This window comes from Mandrillus leucophaeus, unplaced genomic scaffold (genome assembly GCF_000951045.1).
Source record: "Mandrillus leucophaeus isolate KB7577 unplaced genomic scaffold, Mleu.le_1.0 Scaffold116, whole genome shotgun sequence".
NCBI lineage: Eukaryota > Metazoa > Chordata > Mammalia > Primates > Cercopithecidae > Mandrillus > Mandrillus leucophaeus.
Window position 1 is genome coordinate 2240919 of NW_012099876.1, and position 17625 is coordinate 2258543.

General features: G+C 37.6%; 1 protein-coding gene across 1 annotated transcript in view; it reads left to right on the top strand.

Moving 5' to 3' along the window:
* Window positions 1–17625, top strand: part of PLCB1 (phospholipase C, beta 1 (phosphoinositide-specific)) — a 765482-nt gene that overhangs the window by 216425 nt on the left and 531432 nt on the right. The window contains exon 3 of the mRNA XM_011998595.1: window positions 12397–12465. The gene's annotated coding sequence lies outside the window, so the exon portion shown is untranslated. The remainder of the gene's footprint in view (window positions 1–12396; window positions 12466–17625) is intronic.

Here is a 17625-nt window from a genome sequence, read left to right on the forward strand (position 1 = left end):
AAGTGCTGAGATTACAGGCTTGAGCCACCGCGCCCGGCCTAAGTTATTTTTCTTTTCCCTCTTCCTATAGGATCTCCTCTCAAGAACAGTAATTATTTCATTTCCCAGTCTTCCTATCATTGTCTTTAAAATCTGTCCCCATCCCACTTTTGGTCTGACAGTGATTGCTTTTTACTTACTCCCTCCCTGTTCATAAAGAGGTAGTAATACTAAATTAATAGTGTTTGTGAAAATTCCTACAAAACATGTTATTCACATAAGATCTTTTTAAAAATTATCCTTATTCATTTTTAAGTAAAGTTTTGATGAAATGATAAAATGAATTATGTTTACTCAACTTTGGAGTAGAGCTTTATATCTTCTGTTATGGATAGATTTTTATTTTATTTTAATGCAACGGAAGTCAGACTAGGGGGTAGAAAACATAATAAACCTTTACCAAGAAGAAAGTAAAATAAAGTGAATATAAACATATTTCTTTTTAGCTATGGATATGACAAAAATAAACTCTGGTTTGGAGATTAGGTAAACTGATGTTTTTTATAGATTTACTTATTTATTTTTAGTAAGGAATATTTCTTTTTTAAAATCAGGCACTGTCTCTCACATGATGATGAGAAAAAGCTTTTGGGAAAACCATTTGCATGTTAGATTACAGGGTATTTATGCATATGTTTTCCCAGAAGTACCCAATATATTTTAAAACCTGATTAAGATGACATAAGATAAATGTGGTGTATTGTGACTGAGAACCCCTAGTCTTGATGAATGCTCATATTTAGTGGGTATAATGATGAAAACTATTTTCAAGGAAAATTTTTAAACATTCCAAACACATACAGAAATATATCTAAAGCCAAAAAAGTGATTAATATAAAAATATAAGTTTAAAAATAGTAATATGTGATTCAGAATAAATTTCAAGTTTAACATTATTTTATAAGTTGATTATTTGCAAATGATAGCTATTTGGATCCTGTTCTCTGAACAGACCAAGATGCAAGGGGTTGTATACAGGTGATTTATTAAGGAGGCTGCTTCCAGTAGACATCAGTAAGAGAGTGGAGGAAGCAAGACATGGATGGAGAAGTGTTAAGTAAGGGTGAGCTTTCAGGTGAAGTACCAGCCTCAACCTGAGCTACTGAAAGCTCCAGAGCACAAATGACACCTGGAGTTGCTTCTTCTGCGTCTGTCAGGCATGAACTATCAGCTCTCTGGGGAGACCTAGCATCCCAGGCACTTCCTGTTCTCTGCACATATGAGTGAAGTGACTCCAAGAAGCCAAAGGTAGTCAAAGGCTTCAAGTGTCACTTGTTAGGAATAAAGCTGATAGACACTGGAGGATGGGTGTCTAGCCAGTCAAGGAGCCCGGCAGGGAACCAGGTTAGTATCAATACAGGTTCCCACAGGAGCTTTAGGCAAACTTCCTGAGTAATTGGAAAATGGCTCTAGATTGATTTTTTTCAATCATTCATAGTTCTTAATATGAACAGCTAGCTTCATTTTGTGTACTTACATTAGTGTTGAGATTGATCAACAGTTGAATAAAAAGGAGAGTTCGCTTTTGGTAAAATTTACAGCACTTAGGCAAAACCTTGGGGCTGATTTATTGATTGACTCAGTGAATGTTCTTCTCAGGAGAATTTATTAAGCATGATGTTCCCTTTTAGACATATCCAGCCCCTACCCCCACAAATCAGCATCAGAAAAGATTCAATTGGATTCCGTCTGTCCTGCCAGAAAGCCAAAAGCAATCTTAAGTAGCAAATCTTCTTTGAAAGGGAGGGGAAAAAAGACATATTATTACACACGTGTCAACCTAAAATATCTCATTTTGGAAAATAGATTAACTCATTACATATTCACAATGTTTTATGAGACGAAAAGGTCATTAAAATGCAAACCTTTGGCAGAAAAAATTGTGATATATTTTGGAATAAAAAACTGGCAAAAATGAGACTATCCAGGTAGATATAACCAATCAGCTACTAAGGTAAAGCAAGGATAAATGCCGTCTATCTATACTTCAGAAAATATGGAAATCACCAGATATGCCATACTGTGTGATGAGAGAGAAAACAAAATACGTTGGTTGCACTCTCAAATGTATAATGCACAGGGCTACATCAAAACATGTGGAATTCAACCAAGCATTTTTAGAACCTCTCCTTGACTGTCTGGCCTCTAGGGCCCAACGTGGAAATGGCTGCTTTATTCTACAGTGATATTAGAGCTATTGATAAGCATAGTAGTCTGAAGAAGACTTCTCAGTTTTATTAGCAGTTTTCTCATTGCTCTTAGGATTCTGATGCAGCTACTTTATAACTGGATGTAGGAAACCTGTCCGAGTGTCAGAATGCCCTACCCATTCTAGACCTAATTAGCCATCTCTGTGGGCTGCCATTGTCTTCATTTAATATCTAGGATAGAGATTCTCAAACTTCAGATTGCATCTGAACCACTGGGAGGTGAATCACCCAGCACAGATTGTTTGGCCACCCCAGAGGTTCTAGTTCAGTAGGCCTAGGGTTGGACCAGAGAATTTGCATTTTTCACTTGTTCCCAAGTGATGATGCTATAGGTCAAAGGACCACACTTGGAGAACAACTGGTATGGAGAAATGAAGTCATTTAAGTCTTATAAGCAGATAAATGATGAGTTCAAATATTATATTAAGGTAAGATTGAGGGAGTAGTTTGCACTGCCAGATAAAAAAGCTTGGCTGACTGTTCAGCCACAGTGAAATAGGTGTAAACCAGAGATAACATTTTAGATGATTCAAAGGGAAAATCTGGCTACATTTATGTCATCTGGAGTTTTCAAATGGAAACAGCTTGTTTGCCTGATGAATCGATATCATTTCCATATTTCTTATCAAAAGACCTTTTATGAAAATCAGATTCTATGCTCACCCAAAATATTCAGGAAGATAGTTTTTAGCACTTATGACACTATTTGCAAAATGATGGATGCTGTTTCTGGTTAATCTGATTAGTCCGAAATGAGGAATTTAGCTTATCACAGGCAGTAACAGAAAATTGTGACAATGCCATCTTTATCATCATAGTTGCGATTTTTTTAAAACTCTGAGTTCTGAACTAATGCAACATCATTCTTCATCCATAAAGATGTGGAGAATTCCTCTGTGAGATGCCTGGTAATATAAAAATAAAACACATTGCTATAAAGAGCCAATATATTTCTGAAATCATTCATCTTTGAACATATATAGATTATCTATGGTGATTATGGAACTTTTTCTCAGTTTTTTAATGTCAACCTAATAAGTTGACATCTTGTTAAAATGAAGGCAGTTAGTATCATCTTAAATCTCACCTGTTTTTCATTCATCATTTGAAAGAAATTACTAAAATATATCTCCTAATATAATGTTTCCTAGAATCTGGAAGAAAGTGTGGCAGTTTTTTCCGTCAGAGTCATAGATGCATGCAACTATACCATAAATACTGTTACAATTAAGTTTTATTCATTTTATGTCTTAATAAAGTCTTGGTGCTATACATACAATTTTATGTTTAGCTGAATTTAACTTTCAACTTTAGAAATGTTTTATATTTCTTATACACTCTTATACACTCTTAGATGTATAAGTGTACATTTATATTTCTTATACACTCTTAGATGAGTGTATAAGAATTTCTAAGGTTGCTGAAGAAGGAAGTAAGAATGAGAATATTTGGCTATTGCACAACCAGCAGCCAAACTATCTCACCTGGCAATCTGCAAGGAATAAATTAATTGCATATCTGCTGATATATTTCACATTGCCTTGTGCAGACACAGCCTCTGAAAACTAATGTTATATTTATTTATCATGATATTTTTTCTTATACATGAAAAAAGACTTAAGTGGTTTTCTTTCATTTATGTTACACAATACTCTGCTACCTTATCAATATCAAACATTTTTAGAAAAAAGTAAGTTTGAGGATATGTGGATTATTTTTTCTATTATGTACATAGGGTCAATGATCCTGGGCAATTAACATATTTTCTCTGGGACTTAGTTTCCTCATCTGTGTTCTCTTTCCATTCCCAAAGTCTGTGATTCTATTATAGTAATTGTTTCTGTTTGGGCATATTCAGTAATGGTGACAGCATTGCAGTCATTTTTATGCAGGGTGGGTGGAGTGCCAAGATATGTAAATTCATTTACATTCCTTTTTAATTAAGTGCATTAGAACTTGGAAACAATGGGGTTAGTGTATTAGTTATCTATTGCTTCATAACAAACTACCACAACTTAATGGCTTAAAACAACAAATATTTATTATCTCACAGTTTCAGTGGGTGAGGGTCTCACCAGCTTAGGATCTCCCAAGGCTGAAATCAAGTTGTCTCCTGGGCTGTGTTCTCACCTGGAGCTCGAGTTCCTCTTGCAAACTCATTTAGGTTGTTGCCAGAATTCAGTTCCTTGTGGTGGTAGAACTGATGCTCTTATCTCCTAGAGGTCTTCTTATCCATAGTCAGTACACAGAACAGCCAGCATATTACTGTCTCTGCTGCTTCAAGTACTCTCGCTTCTAAGCCCTCTTTTGAAAGGCCCACCCAAGATATCTCTCTTTTGGCTAACTTTATGTCGTCTGATTAGGAACCTTAATGACACCTGCAAAATCCATTCGCTCTTGCTGTATTCCATAACATAATGGTGGGAGTGATATCCCAGCACCTTTGCCATATTGTATTGGTTAGAAGAAAGTTGCAGGTCCCTCTCACACTCAGAGGGAGGGGATTACACAAAGGCATGGAAACCAGGAGACCCGAATGAGGGTGCCCATCTTCAGAGTTCTGCCCACCAAAGATAGGCAAAAATATAGAGTTTTGTGAGAAAATTGTGCAATTGACCAACAGTAGTCAATAGTAGTCATAGCTATCTCTGTTAGTTCTCTCATCTGCAAAACAGAGAAATATGATACTTATGTGACAGTATTATTACAAGGACCAATGAGATAATGCACACAAATTTTGTTTTACAATTCTTGACATGTTGGTTCTCTATTATAAATAGATGTAATTATTATTGCTGTGATTATTAAGGATGTTATTTGACTTTGCCACCTTTAGTGTAGGAACCTTTAATCTCATCCACTGTAATTTCTCAGGTTTTATTTTATTTGTACTGAGCAGACTCTTTAGGTTAAAAAGTGCATTAAGAGAGATTGTCTGGGTTTTTTTGGTTCAGTATCTTCCTGGATACTGACCTTGGCTCTTGGAAGAATGCATGAACTCCAGATGTTGGTGGATTCCTTATCTCCCTAGGACAGGCAATGGAACAATGAAGGAAGCAAGGAAATAAATTAAAAATGAAAAGTTATCTTCCACATTATCTGCTGCATTCATATACTTGCCAATAACATTGGGCCAAAGACTTTGGAAGTAGGGCCAGGGATAACATACAGACTGAAGAATAGAACCGATAACATCCGCAGGCATTGGATCACCTACTTTTTCCCGCATTTATGCTATGATATTTATGAGAACATGAGGGCAAGGAAGGTAATTCCAACTGCTGTATTAACGAATTTTCAATGTCCCTCGGTTGCTTGCAAAAATAAAGTATCTTGTTGGTTTTCTGGGTGAAGATGAGTCTGACTTGTATTTTACGTACTGTGTTCCTGTTAGGGCCAAAGTCTGAAATACCTAACATCTTTAGCAGGGTGTCATTCATTCACAAACCAGGATGAAATACAGCCTCTGTGCTGAACTTTATGTCAAACACTATACAAATGGGGATAAAAGTCCGAGGTCTCTTTGTCGAGGGATTCACACCAAGTGGTGAAACCCCATGTCAATTGACAGTTACAATACAACCTCTAACACATGAACATCCTCATTGCTTTTCCCATTTCAAATGTTGATCCTATTTTTCATTTACCTATAACACATAAAAATGAAAATTAGTTTCTCTAGAAGTTTTCTCTATTACTTAGGTTTTACGTTTTTTTGAAATAGCTATAGCGTCCCAGGTTTTCAGATCTTTTTTTTTTTTCTGTGTTTATTTGCATTCCTTGTGTTTCTTCTAGATGCCTTACCTAACAACTTTTAACTTTTCTGCTAGGATCTTTTCTCTTTCACTTAGAATGGGAAATCTTGCAAGCATAAGAATTTCTATATATTTGGTACTCCCTCCTTACTAAGTGGAGATCTTAGTTTAATATTTCAGTTGGTTTAGCAGCAGCCGAACGAGGGAGATATTGCTGGCATCTGCACCTGTGTTTGACAGATGAGGATACAAGACATGCATGAGCACCTATAGCAACTTGTTTAATACTACATTGATAACAAGTGATAATTTGGGGGAAGAACTTACATTTTCTGCCTCCTACTTCTATGAAATCTGCACTATATTAAATCTAAGTGTGTTTAAATAAAGAAAGTCAGATGTATCATCTTTCTCTTTTCTCTGCCTTAGTTCTTATTGATGACCTGTACATCTCATTTCTATTGGTGTTTCTTACTGTGGGTCTCCACTGAAAGTTGTGGAAATAAAGATGAAAATCATGCCTAGGGAACAAAGGAAAAGAGAGACCAGGTGGCAGATGGTGCAGGGATTTCTTTGAGAGGTACACTGCACAGATTTTTCACCCCCTCAGAAGTAGAATAAAGTTAAAGAACAAATAATTGAGTCTAAGTCCATCTGCTTCTTGTTAAATTAAAACCCTTCATTAAAATACTCTAAAATCATTTTTTTTTTAAAGTGCATTTTAAGGAGGTTTGGCAGTCCATAAAATATATTAATGTATGCGACTTTTGGTAAATCAAAGTAGACCAACTTAATGACTATACCACACACATATGTGGAGGTATACATAATCACAATGCAAACACCCAGCCATTAATATCTTCTCTGTGAAATGTTTATGACTATAATTGCTGCTCTGATTATATACAGTATGAACCTGAAGCACATTATTATATTGGGTGACTAACGGAACTCAGTAACAATGCACAGACATTGGGATTCTGGAAAGAGTTGAGTTTTAAATTGTATTTCCTCCTGAGTTTGAAGTGGATTTCATGTCTCATCACACAGTATGTTTGTGGCTGATGAATTGAAATCTCTCTGCTAAATAATAAACAACAAAGACAATTTAGTCTTCCCTTAGCTTGCTTGTTTTCTCATCACTCATTCAAAATATTTTTGTTAAATACCCAAAACCCCTTAATTAGTAATAATGGATTTTTAGCATTTTATTAAATACCCAATACCTCAGTTTGTTTAAGAGTTTGTTTAAGAGTGTCTATTTTCCAGCCTTTGTGGAATTCATTATTTCTTTACTCCTTTCTTTGAGAGAGAGGTCACAGGGTATATATGCAGAAAACTTGGGTTTGAGTGAAGACCCTGAAATTAATTATTCATGTATTCAGTCAGTCACTTCACCACACTGAGTAACAATGCACAGAAACTGGGATTCTGGATAGAGTTGAGTTTTAAATTCAGTATTTCTTCCTGAGTTTGATAATTAACATCTTCAGCAGGGTGTCATTCATTCACAAACCAGGATGAAATACACAGCCTCTGTGCTGAACTTCATGTTAAACACTATACAAGTGGAGATAAAAGTCCAAGGTCTTTTGTTGAGGGATCCACACCAAGTGGTGAAACCCCATGTCAATAGACAGTTACAATATTATTGTAATATTACTGTTCACTTCTATCCATGCTGTTAATTCATTTTTATCCCTACTGACAAAAAGAGAGGGCATATCCATCAATGCATCAGTGGATGCATCTGAGGTCCTGAGAGTGTGATCTCCAAGCTTTGCAGGGTATCATTAATGGCCTTGGAAATAAACGGTTCTTTTAGTATATTCCTCCTTTAATGATTCAGGTAGGTTATGTGACTTTAGGCACTTAATTCCTTTCTCATTGTTGGATGGACTTAAAGGTTAGAGAGAACAAATTTAAATTTCTTTCTTCCACTTTTCTAAAGATGTATCTAATGTTATAAAGTATAATGCAAATGTTCTATAGTAAAACATCTGTGATAAAATAATTTCAATGGTTGCTTGAGTTGCTGAACACCTAGGACATTTGCTTGGATAGAATATGATTTAATCCTAAAGAGAGATTATTACAGTAGCAGTCGATAGCGTTTGTCATTCAATAGTTTTTTCTTCAGCTAAATCTCCCCGCTAGGCACACTTTTACATTCAGTAAATGTAATATTTTTGTTTGACAGTTCCTGATGTAAAGAAATGATAGTTATAGATTCTTCATATTAACATAAGTATTGTATTGCTTTATCAATGATGTTCACATGAAAGGCCTTATAACAACGTGAGTATATCATTAGTGCTTCTCAAAGTGTGGTCATTGGACCAGCAACATCAGCATCACCTGTAGGTTTATTTGAGATGCAGATTCTCAGGCCTGCCCCAGACTCATGGAACCAGAAATTCTGACAAGTGACATGGAGCAAATCTATATTTTAATAAGCCTTTCAGGCAACTATAATGCAGGCTACAGCTGGAGAGCCACTGATATGGAAGGTATGCTCCTACCCATTTAATAGATGACAAAATTGATGCTCAGTGTGGTAAAGTTACTGACTAAATACATGAATAATTAATTTTAAGGTCCTCACTCAAACCCAAGTTTTCTGCATATATACCTGTAATCTCTCTCTCTCTCAAAGAGAAGAGTAAAGAAATAATGAATTCCACAAAGCTGGAAAACAGAAACTCTTGAACTGAGGAAGGGCAGAAAGGGACCATTTCACTGCTTTATTGTAATGAGAGTGCGTTGTTAAAACTATTGTCACAAGAAAATTAACCCAGAAAAAGTTTTAATGATACAAGAAACACTTTTGTGGTCATGCATTGGGTTCCTCATTTTCTTTTTAGTGGCAGAGAGAAAGGGATGCAGTTAAACTCCAGAGGGGTGCCTGTGGCATGTTAATAGAAGTGGGAGGCACTATTTTAATCATTGCTTTCTAGCCAAATGAGTTCATGGACAGCTTTTCCACCTGGGTCTTCCCCACGCCACATTACCCTCGATGATAGTGCCCTGCGGTGGTTTTCATGCACACAGTTGGCGTTAACTACCCTTCCATGGCTTGGGGAATGAATCCTGGAAGTGGAATACAGAGTTCATTATCTGTAATGCAAAAGTCTATGTAATGATGCCTGCTAAGATCTAGTTCTTTGTTAATTCAATTTGGGCTTCGTGTATATAATCAAACAAGTTATGTTTAAGTCTATTGTTTCTTCAATTGGGAGGAATTTCCTTAAATAGAAAATATTACAGGCCGGGCACGGTGGCTCATGCTTGCAATCCCAGCACTTTGGGAGCCCAAGGCGGTGGATCACTTGAGGTCTGGAGTTCGAGACCAGCCTGGCCAACATAGCAAAATGCAGTATCTACTATAAACACAAAAATTAGCCGAGTATTGTGGTGCGTGCCTGTAATTTCAGCTCCTCGAGGGCTGAGGCACGAGAATCACTTGAACCTAGGAGGTGGAAGTTGCAGTGAGTTGAGATTGCACCACTGCACTTTAGCCTGGGTGATGGAGTGACACCCTGTCTCTCAAAAAAAAAAAAAAAAGAAAAGAAAAGAAAGGATTACTGTTAATTAGGTAAACATACTGTGTGTGTAAGAGAGATTTTTATCCTACATAGATGTAAAAGCATCATGCAATATATATGGAAAATTACATCAAACATAAATGTTAGTGTTTTATAAATAATTATTAAGAGAACACCCATGTAATGACTACTAAATCCCAAAGTGATTGTTGCTAATGCTCCATATACCTCTGTGACATATCCTAAGTAAGTTGTAGTTTTCTGCACACAATTCCTGCTTCTGTGATTTTCTACCCGCAACTTCCTCTCTCTGAAACCACACCCACCCTCCCACCCCAATCACATAGTTATAAGGCTGGCAAACTCTGTCTCATCCTTGTGTACTGGCTGAAATCATGCCATAGCTCTCTGTAGCCCATGTCTGTAGGGCACTTTGAAATATTTCCTTTAGCATATAGTATTTGGCTTGTTTGTATGAGCTCATCGAAACTGGGATCTTATCTTCGTATGTTCTAGTTTCTCAGTACTGGCATATACCTGATACATTGTAGGCATTCAATAAATAATGCTCCAGTGAATTAATTACTGGCATTTCCACTTGGATAAAGCCCTCAAACCAGCCTCTCCAGAATGCACTATCAATTTGCCCAAACTTCTAAGTCTCAGTGTAGGAAAGGTGGAAACTGCAGTGTGTTTTATGACTTCCCTCTTTCCTTCAGTCAGTTCCTCCACTGCCATCTCTCTCCTCTTTCTTCCAATTACTTACCTTCATTTTGTCTCTTGTCTTTAATCTCTCAGATCTCCACTTATTTCCCATCTTCTAGATTAAACTTCTTCAAGCTTGGTTCCCTTACTGTTTCTCCTCTTCCAGCAAATATTTTGGTGGTCATTGCTGTAGAGATAAAGAAACTTGGGCATGTGCTTAACTTACTCACGTCTGGTTTTTCTACCGTTTCTTCAGAGAGCGTTCTATAATGTGCATTTGTGTCCTAAGTGAAGCATTGAACATGGTTGAGACCATTGTTTTCTAACACTCATAAGGTAACCTCCAATACTGTGGATGGTATGGCCTTCGGGGAACTGAGGCATCAGTCACTCTGACCTGCAAGTTCCTTGCTGGGTTGCCACCTGTCACACCCCAGGGGTTTGGGAGGATTTCCACAGGGTCAGACATAGCATGAAATGGGCTAAGGAACCCTCTAAAATGGGGAAAAGAAAACTTACAGGGTCAGAGTGAGCAAGAGCAGAGACTCACTGTTTCCTGTCCACCCTTCATCCCACAGAGAGGTGTATCAGGTGCTCTGTTGGACCTGCTGTGTGGGTTTGCATTCGAGGGGTGAGACTTCACCTTTTATTTGGCCCTTATTACAAGGCAATTTTAGGTGCAGAAAAATAATCAGATCAGTTTGCACCAGACATTTGGAACTGGCAGCAGCTGTTTGAAGAAGCTACCTAAGAACAAAAGGTGCTGGTTCTTAGGGAGCTTGGCCTTTAAGACTTTAGAGCCACTCCTATCCAGAGGTTCTGTTGGCAACTGAATTAGGACACAGTGCCTCCTGCTGGGAGAAGGGGACTCGATGCTCCATCCAGCTTGCTCATTGCCCAGGAATCATAGTTAGGACATCTGGAGTCACTTTAAGACAACTGTTCACTGCACCACAGTCCTACCTGGCTGGTGGTAGAGTCCACTGTCTAATGCAGCAACCTGTGTGTGTCACAAACCTCATGGCTCAGTCGCCTTAACCAGACATTCAGGGTTTCCATTCTTTGGCCCATATTCCTTTCTGGTGTCATCTCCCATGACTTCTTGTCACATGTTCTATGCTCTAGCCAAATGGAATACTGGATGTCCTCCCATGTGAATCCGCTTCCATCCTTCTACAACACCACTGTGCCTGCACCTTTGCAGTTCTTCACTCCTGGATGCTTCTCTGTCCTTCTCCCTACCTCCTTTCCCTGTAATGTTCTCTGTCTCTAAGTGTCTAAAGGCCACGAATACCTCAAGGTTCAGCCAAAACCTCTGGGCCTTTCTCATCTAGGCATTTGCTCATATGTTCCCCTCCAACTGGGAGGAACTCCCTCCCTACTTGTTTTTTCCAAGCTTAATGATTTCTCATAAACTTTTCTCTGAGCTCCTAGGAAAAAAATCGTGTTGTCTTTGCTGCCCCCCAACCATGGTAGTTGATTTTAAAATTGTCATTAACACATTCCCCCCGTCTTACACATACACATTTCTTTACACTCCTATTTGATAACAGGTCCATCCAGGAAAGCAATCATATCTTGTACGCCTTATTCCCTAGAGTAACTTGTGTATCACAGGTGTTCAATGATGGGTAATGATTAAGTGAAAAGATCAGGGCATGAGGTATGTGTGCAAAAGGCTGGTGGCTGTGGGAGGCAGATTCGTATCTCTGCCTTGGCCAGATAAGCTGGGTATGTGTGTGAGCCGATGGGAGCATCTCACTCCGTCCTCCTCCCTAATCCTTCTCTCTACCGACATACCCTCATACCCTCACCTATGCTCAGTGACTCCCAGGATTATATTCAACAGGAAGAACAAGAAGACCTGATTCATCATGATTTAGGAATGGCTTTTAGGATAGACTGGGGACATAACCACACACTTTTTGCTTTCAAAATGTATAACTGAGCAGTTAGCAGTTAGCTGTCTTTTTGTTTCCATTCTAATTCAATTGAGAAGTGACGTAAGAGGAAAGAAATATCCCAACTGCAGAGAAGTCTTCAGTCAAGTCTCAAGATAATTTTTTAAGTGATGTCAATAACATAAAACAAAGAGGAAAGATCTGTGTGGTTGCTTAATGATTTCACGTTTTTGCCTTCCAGGAGACGGAGCTACTGGATCTCAGCCTTGTCAAAGATGCCAGATGTGGGAGACACGCCAAAGCTCCCAAGGTAGGAGGCTGAGTGTTGTGCATTCACCAGATGCTGCCTTGATTGTTTAGCTGTGTCACCATATCAATTAATTGCCCCCATTAAAAGTTTCCATGTTGTAGATGTTGTAAAACACAATAGCCAGTATGCCCTAAACACTTTTACTTTTATTAAATGATGGGAACAATGAACAAATATGTGGGCTCTTGAACAAAAGGGGTTTGCTTTGTGTCCTCTAATTTTGCCTTTGTTTGAAAGAACAACAACAACAACAATGCCCAGGTTACTGGGTAATTCTAAATGATTACAAAGTACTTGAAATTATTTGAAAAAATCTTTGAACCTCGTAAACATATGGGAACTAACCATTAGACATGATGAATAGAACTCCCATGTTGAAATGCTCTGCCATTGAAATGATTCCATCCACCATGCCAAAAGGTGTATGGTCTTAATTCTGCAAATGTTACTAGTAAAGATCAGCATACTTTGGGATGAATTGTGTGCAGTGTCATTTGTTTTGGTTTGAAAATCTTAACTGAAGAAATATTCAAAGAAGTGTTTTCAGTCTATTTTTTGAAGATTCTTTTTAAATATTGGATGAAGAACATAATTTTTTTAAGCTTAGATGATCTGGTAGGATATAGTAGCAAGATATGTTGACTTGCCATCAAAGTTAAAACTATTCTTCATTTTATTTAAAATTTAGTACTTTACATACTTCATTTCTGGCAGAGAGGGTATTGGCAGACACAGAAGTACAGTTGCCATTTAGGAGCTCAATGCCTCTTTCCATAATTGATATAAAACCAGCTATTTTCTATTTGAGTGTCTTCCCACAACTTTTGTTTTATCTTTTAAAAGTCAAAATTCTTTCTCTGACATTAAAATGATCTGTTGCTTTGGAGATGCAAGACAAAAAAATCACCTGGAATAATTATTCTTCAGAGGCGTAAAAAGGCAGTAGGTGCCAGCAAATTCTATGACACAGCAAACACACAGCTGCTATGCTGTTTAATTTTTTTATTTTATTTTATTTTTTGCTGAAAGGGTTAAAATGATCTATGTTAAAATGTAAAACACAAAGATTTTTAGAAAGAAAAATTAGAACTGTATTCAGGAAGGCTTCTATAAGTGTTTCATATGAAACTAGTCTGTTATTTACATTTATCTCCTTAGCAACATGGAATTTCAATAGTTTAGCCTCTCAGTTTTGTATCAGACTTACCATAATTAATGCTTTGTTGATGATTCAAAATTGGTCACAGTTTTTAGTATAGGAAAGAATATTTTTTCTTCTTCCACCAACAACATTTCAGCCAAATTTCATATAAGCCTGTTACCTCCAAGAACTATATTGATAATGTAGCTATGAAATTTGTCTTTGAATCTAAGTTTATTGGCCTAACTTGCAATTTCAATATCGATAATAGTTAAAGACAGTTGCCGACACTGCTTCAGAGCCCCCTTTGTCTCCAGGCATTGGAAGTCAAAGTGAATTCTGCTGCCACATGGAGGGTTTCTTTCAGGCTTGGATCTGTCTCTTTTATTGCAGTACACAGCTTGCTTATCAGTTAAGTGTTTCGTTTATGGATGTAGTTTGATAAATGTCTACTGAACAGTGACAAATGAACAGAAGTAGCGCCTGTACTGTGCTCAGCTGATAAACCACTGTTAGATCCTAAAATGCTTCTCATGAGGATGGATTTTTAACACTCAGAATACTCTGACTTTGACAGCTTTTCTCCATCAACTCTTTCTTGGAGGGACTGATTACTTTCTCTTCGGATTACCTATGCTCCTGGCTTCCTTTTTCCCCTCCTATTCCTTGCTGATGTTCAAGAACCTCACTCTCCTTTAACATTTTCAGAGCCTGGTTCTATTAAATATTACCTGTGTGGCTTTCCTGAGACTCTGGCTTCTTCCTCGTTGGCTAAATGGTGATGATAATGATAATAATAAGTGCTTGAAATGGTTACTATAAGGATTAAATGAAATAATTCATTAGGAAACCTTTAGCACAGGAGTTCTCAAATTTAACTGCTCATGGAATTACCTGGGAAACTTTCAAAAATGCTGATGTGTGTTTTCCGCCTCCAGAAATGCTGGTACCATAAGAATCAAATTGATACAGGTGTGGTGTGGGCAGGACGGATTTGAAAACAAATTTGCAGCAAAATTTGAGCACCACTGCCTTAACTTACTATTGGTGTATAATAAGTACTTACTAAATATTAGCGAATATTGTTGGTAGTAACAATTGTTGTTTTTGTTATCACTAAAAAATTCAAGTCAGAATTGTAGAATGCCACTTTTCATTTCACTCACTTAATTTGGAAAAGTTTATGTCAGCAAGAGGAATCAGAGGAGGGGCTTATCTCAAAGAGGGTTGTGGATTGACAGGCAAGAAAAAAGTTGCTATTACTATCAGTTTAAAATCTTCAAATTTCCAGAGAAAACCTCAGCTCAAATTGGATAAATAAAAATATAATTTATTGAAAATGACTGGAATGTATTGAAAATTTTAGTGGAATTGCCAGGTTCAGGTGAAGTTTCATTCCACTGCTCAGTTAATGTCACCAAGGACTAGGTGCCTCTTTTTCTTCATCAGTATGCCATCCAAGGTTCTGGAAGGGGTTCTGATATGGCTTGGCTGTGTCCCCACCCAAAATCTCATCTTGAATTGTAAATTCCCATCATCCCCATGTGTCGAGGAAGAGTCCAGGTGAAGGTAATTGAATCATGGGGGGCAGTTCCTATGCTGTTCTCGTGATAGTGAGTGAGTTCTCACGAGATCTGATGGTTTTATAAGTGTTTGGTAGTTCTTCCTGAGTTCACTCTCTCTCCTGCTTCCTTGTGAAGAAGGTGCCTGCCTCCCCGTCATCCTCCACCATGACTGTAAGTTTCCTGAGGCCTCCTCAGCCATACAAAACTGTGAGTCAGTTAAACTTCTTTGTTTCATAAACTACCATCTTGGGAAGTTCTTTATAGCAGTGTGAAAATGGACTAATACCGGGTCCTTTTCCATCTTCGGTTTCCCCTTGGATACTACCCTCTGCACACCACCATTGGCAGCTCCTGGCCTCCCCACCTAACAGTGTCATATGGGGTGGCCCCAAAGAGAGACTAGCTGCCCATCAGAGAATTGCATTATGATTACAGTATAACTACCATGTAGCAGAAGGTGTATGGCCTGCAAGAGGAAAACTAAACCATTGAGTTGGTTAGAACAAAAGCAGCAGCAGGACTTAAAATATTAAAAGTATAAAGATATCAGGATAAAGTGAAGAAAGCTTGGAAACTTAGGACAGAAAGGCAATGTAACAAAAGGACAGATTGAGTGCAAGACTTTCTGCGGAGGCTTATAGACCATAAAGGAAGGAAGAACATTTGTGAAGCAGATATTTATCAAAATACCCAGGCACCCCACAAATATTTATGTCTATATTCATATTATTTTTGTTTTTTACAGAATCTCACTACATAAAAATTCAAGATCTGGTTGAAAATGAACTGTGTTTTGTGCCTGCTGTAATTTGAAATAACATTTATAGGAAATGGAAAAGCTTCCATGTGTTACCCTGTTTATGAATTTAAATGTCAACACCCAACACAATACATGCAATTTCAGATCTTCTTTTCTGTATATAACCTTTGTTCAAGTTGCCAGTTTTAGAATTTCACATTAGAGAGAACTTGGGAGATCTTTATCCAAATGTAATAACCAAAAGAAAAGAAACACAGTATCCTTTGAAATCTAAAAGGTGCTTACTTTCTTTTCTTGCTCTCTCTCTCCCTCCTTCCCGCCCTCCCTGGTTTTGTGAAGCACACGTAAGGGCAAGATGCTGTGGTATATATATCTTGTCTGTGCTTATACATGTACTTTCTGGATCGTCACTTCAAAAAGATCTTTGCTTTTAAAAAGAGTGTTTATCACTGCGGCCTCTGATCTATTAGCAGTGCCTGACCCACCAGATCCATTCAGTGGCTCATGTGCAGGTTCCATAAAGTAAAATAAACTTGATGAGAGTGGAAAATAAACTTGTCTTGTACAGAGCAAGTGGTTTTGTGAAACTTTTTTCATGTGACTGTATGTTCTGAGTCACAGCATAAAGTGTAATTTTTACTGTGGGCAATACATATCGGAGAAGTTTTAAAAGTGATGCTGAACAAGATCATTTCTTCATCCTCATGATTCTCAGCATGTATTGAGTGCTTAGTGGTATGGAAAAGTGGGGAAAGTGGAGATGTGGGTTCAAGTGCCAGCTTTGCCATTAACAGGCGTAAGGAATTTGTGCTGTCTGCCGGCACCTCTACTTCCTCATCTATGAAATGGGGCATGGGATACGTGGTTTTAGGTATGTAAGTTCCATTAGCCCTTGATTCCAGCTTTTAAATTGAGAAGTTAAACACCCATGGCTTTCCACCTTACAGATTCGAAAACTAATGTTGAGTAAGTTTACATAACCTGAAACTTCTTACCTTCGTCATACAAACCAAGTGAACCAAAAAAAAAAAAAAAGGTCACACTCTAGCCAAGGTAAGGTGCTATGCCAACAAAAAGGATTAAACACTTGTGTCAAGCTTCTTTATGTGTAGCTTCTCAAAAGCATTCTAGGATTGCTTTTGGACACCACAGGGAGTGACCTCACGGTCACAGAGGCTCTCCCAACTTTAGTACATGAAAACTGTGTGCTGCCAACTTCCAGCTCTCAAGAATGCATACAGCAATGTCATTGAAAAATATTTTTATAGTTATACAAAATAAACTGCTTGTTGTGCTGATCTGACAACTAGTTTATTCTATTAGTAAACAGCAGTTATGTTAGATATGTAATGTTAATTTTAATGTAGATTCTTTGTAAATATCTAGGCCACAATTAAATTCTAGGTGGTACGTAGTATCATCAGAATCACATTAGGTAGATTAGGGTAAAATCAAATTTTAAAAATTGATTAGGCTTTCTTTCCTAATCTCTACATAAACGTGACAGCTTTTTTACTTCATTCTTTTATTGATTAGACAGAAGTCATTGAGTGACTGTTTCTGCCAGGTACTGTTACAGGCGCTGGAAAACAGCAATGAACAAAAAGACAAACAGCTATGCCATCATATATCATTTTATTTAAGAGTGAGGAAATGGTGGTAGTTTTAAAGTAGGTCTTAAAAAAAGAAATCTG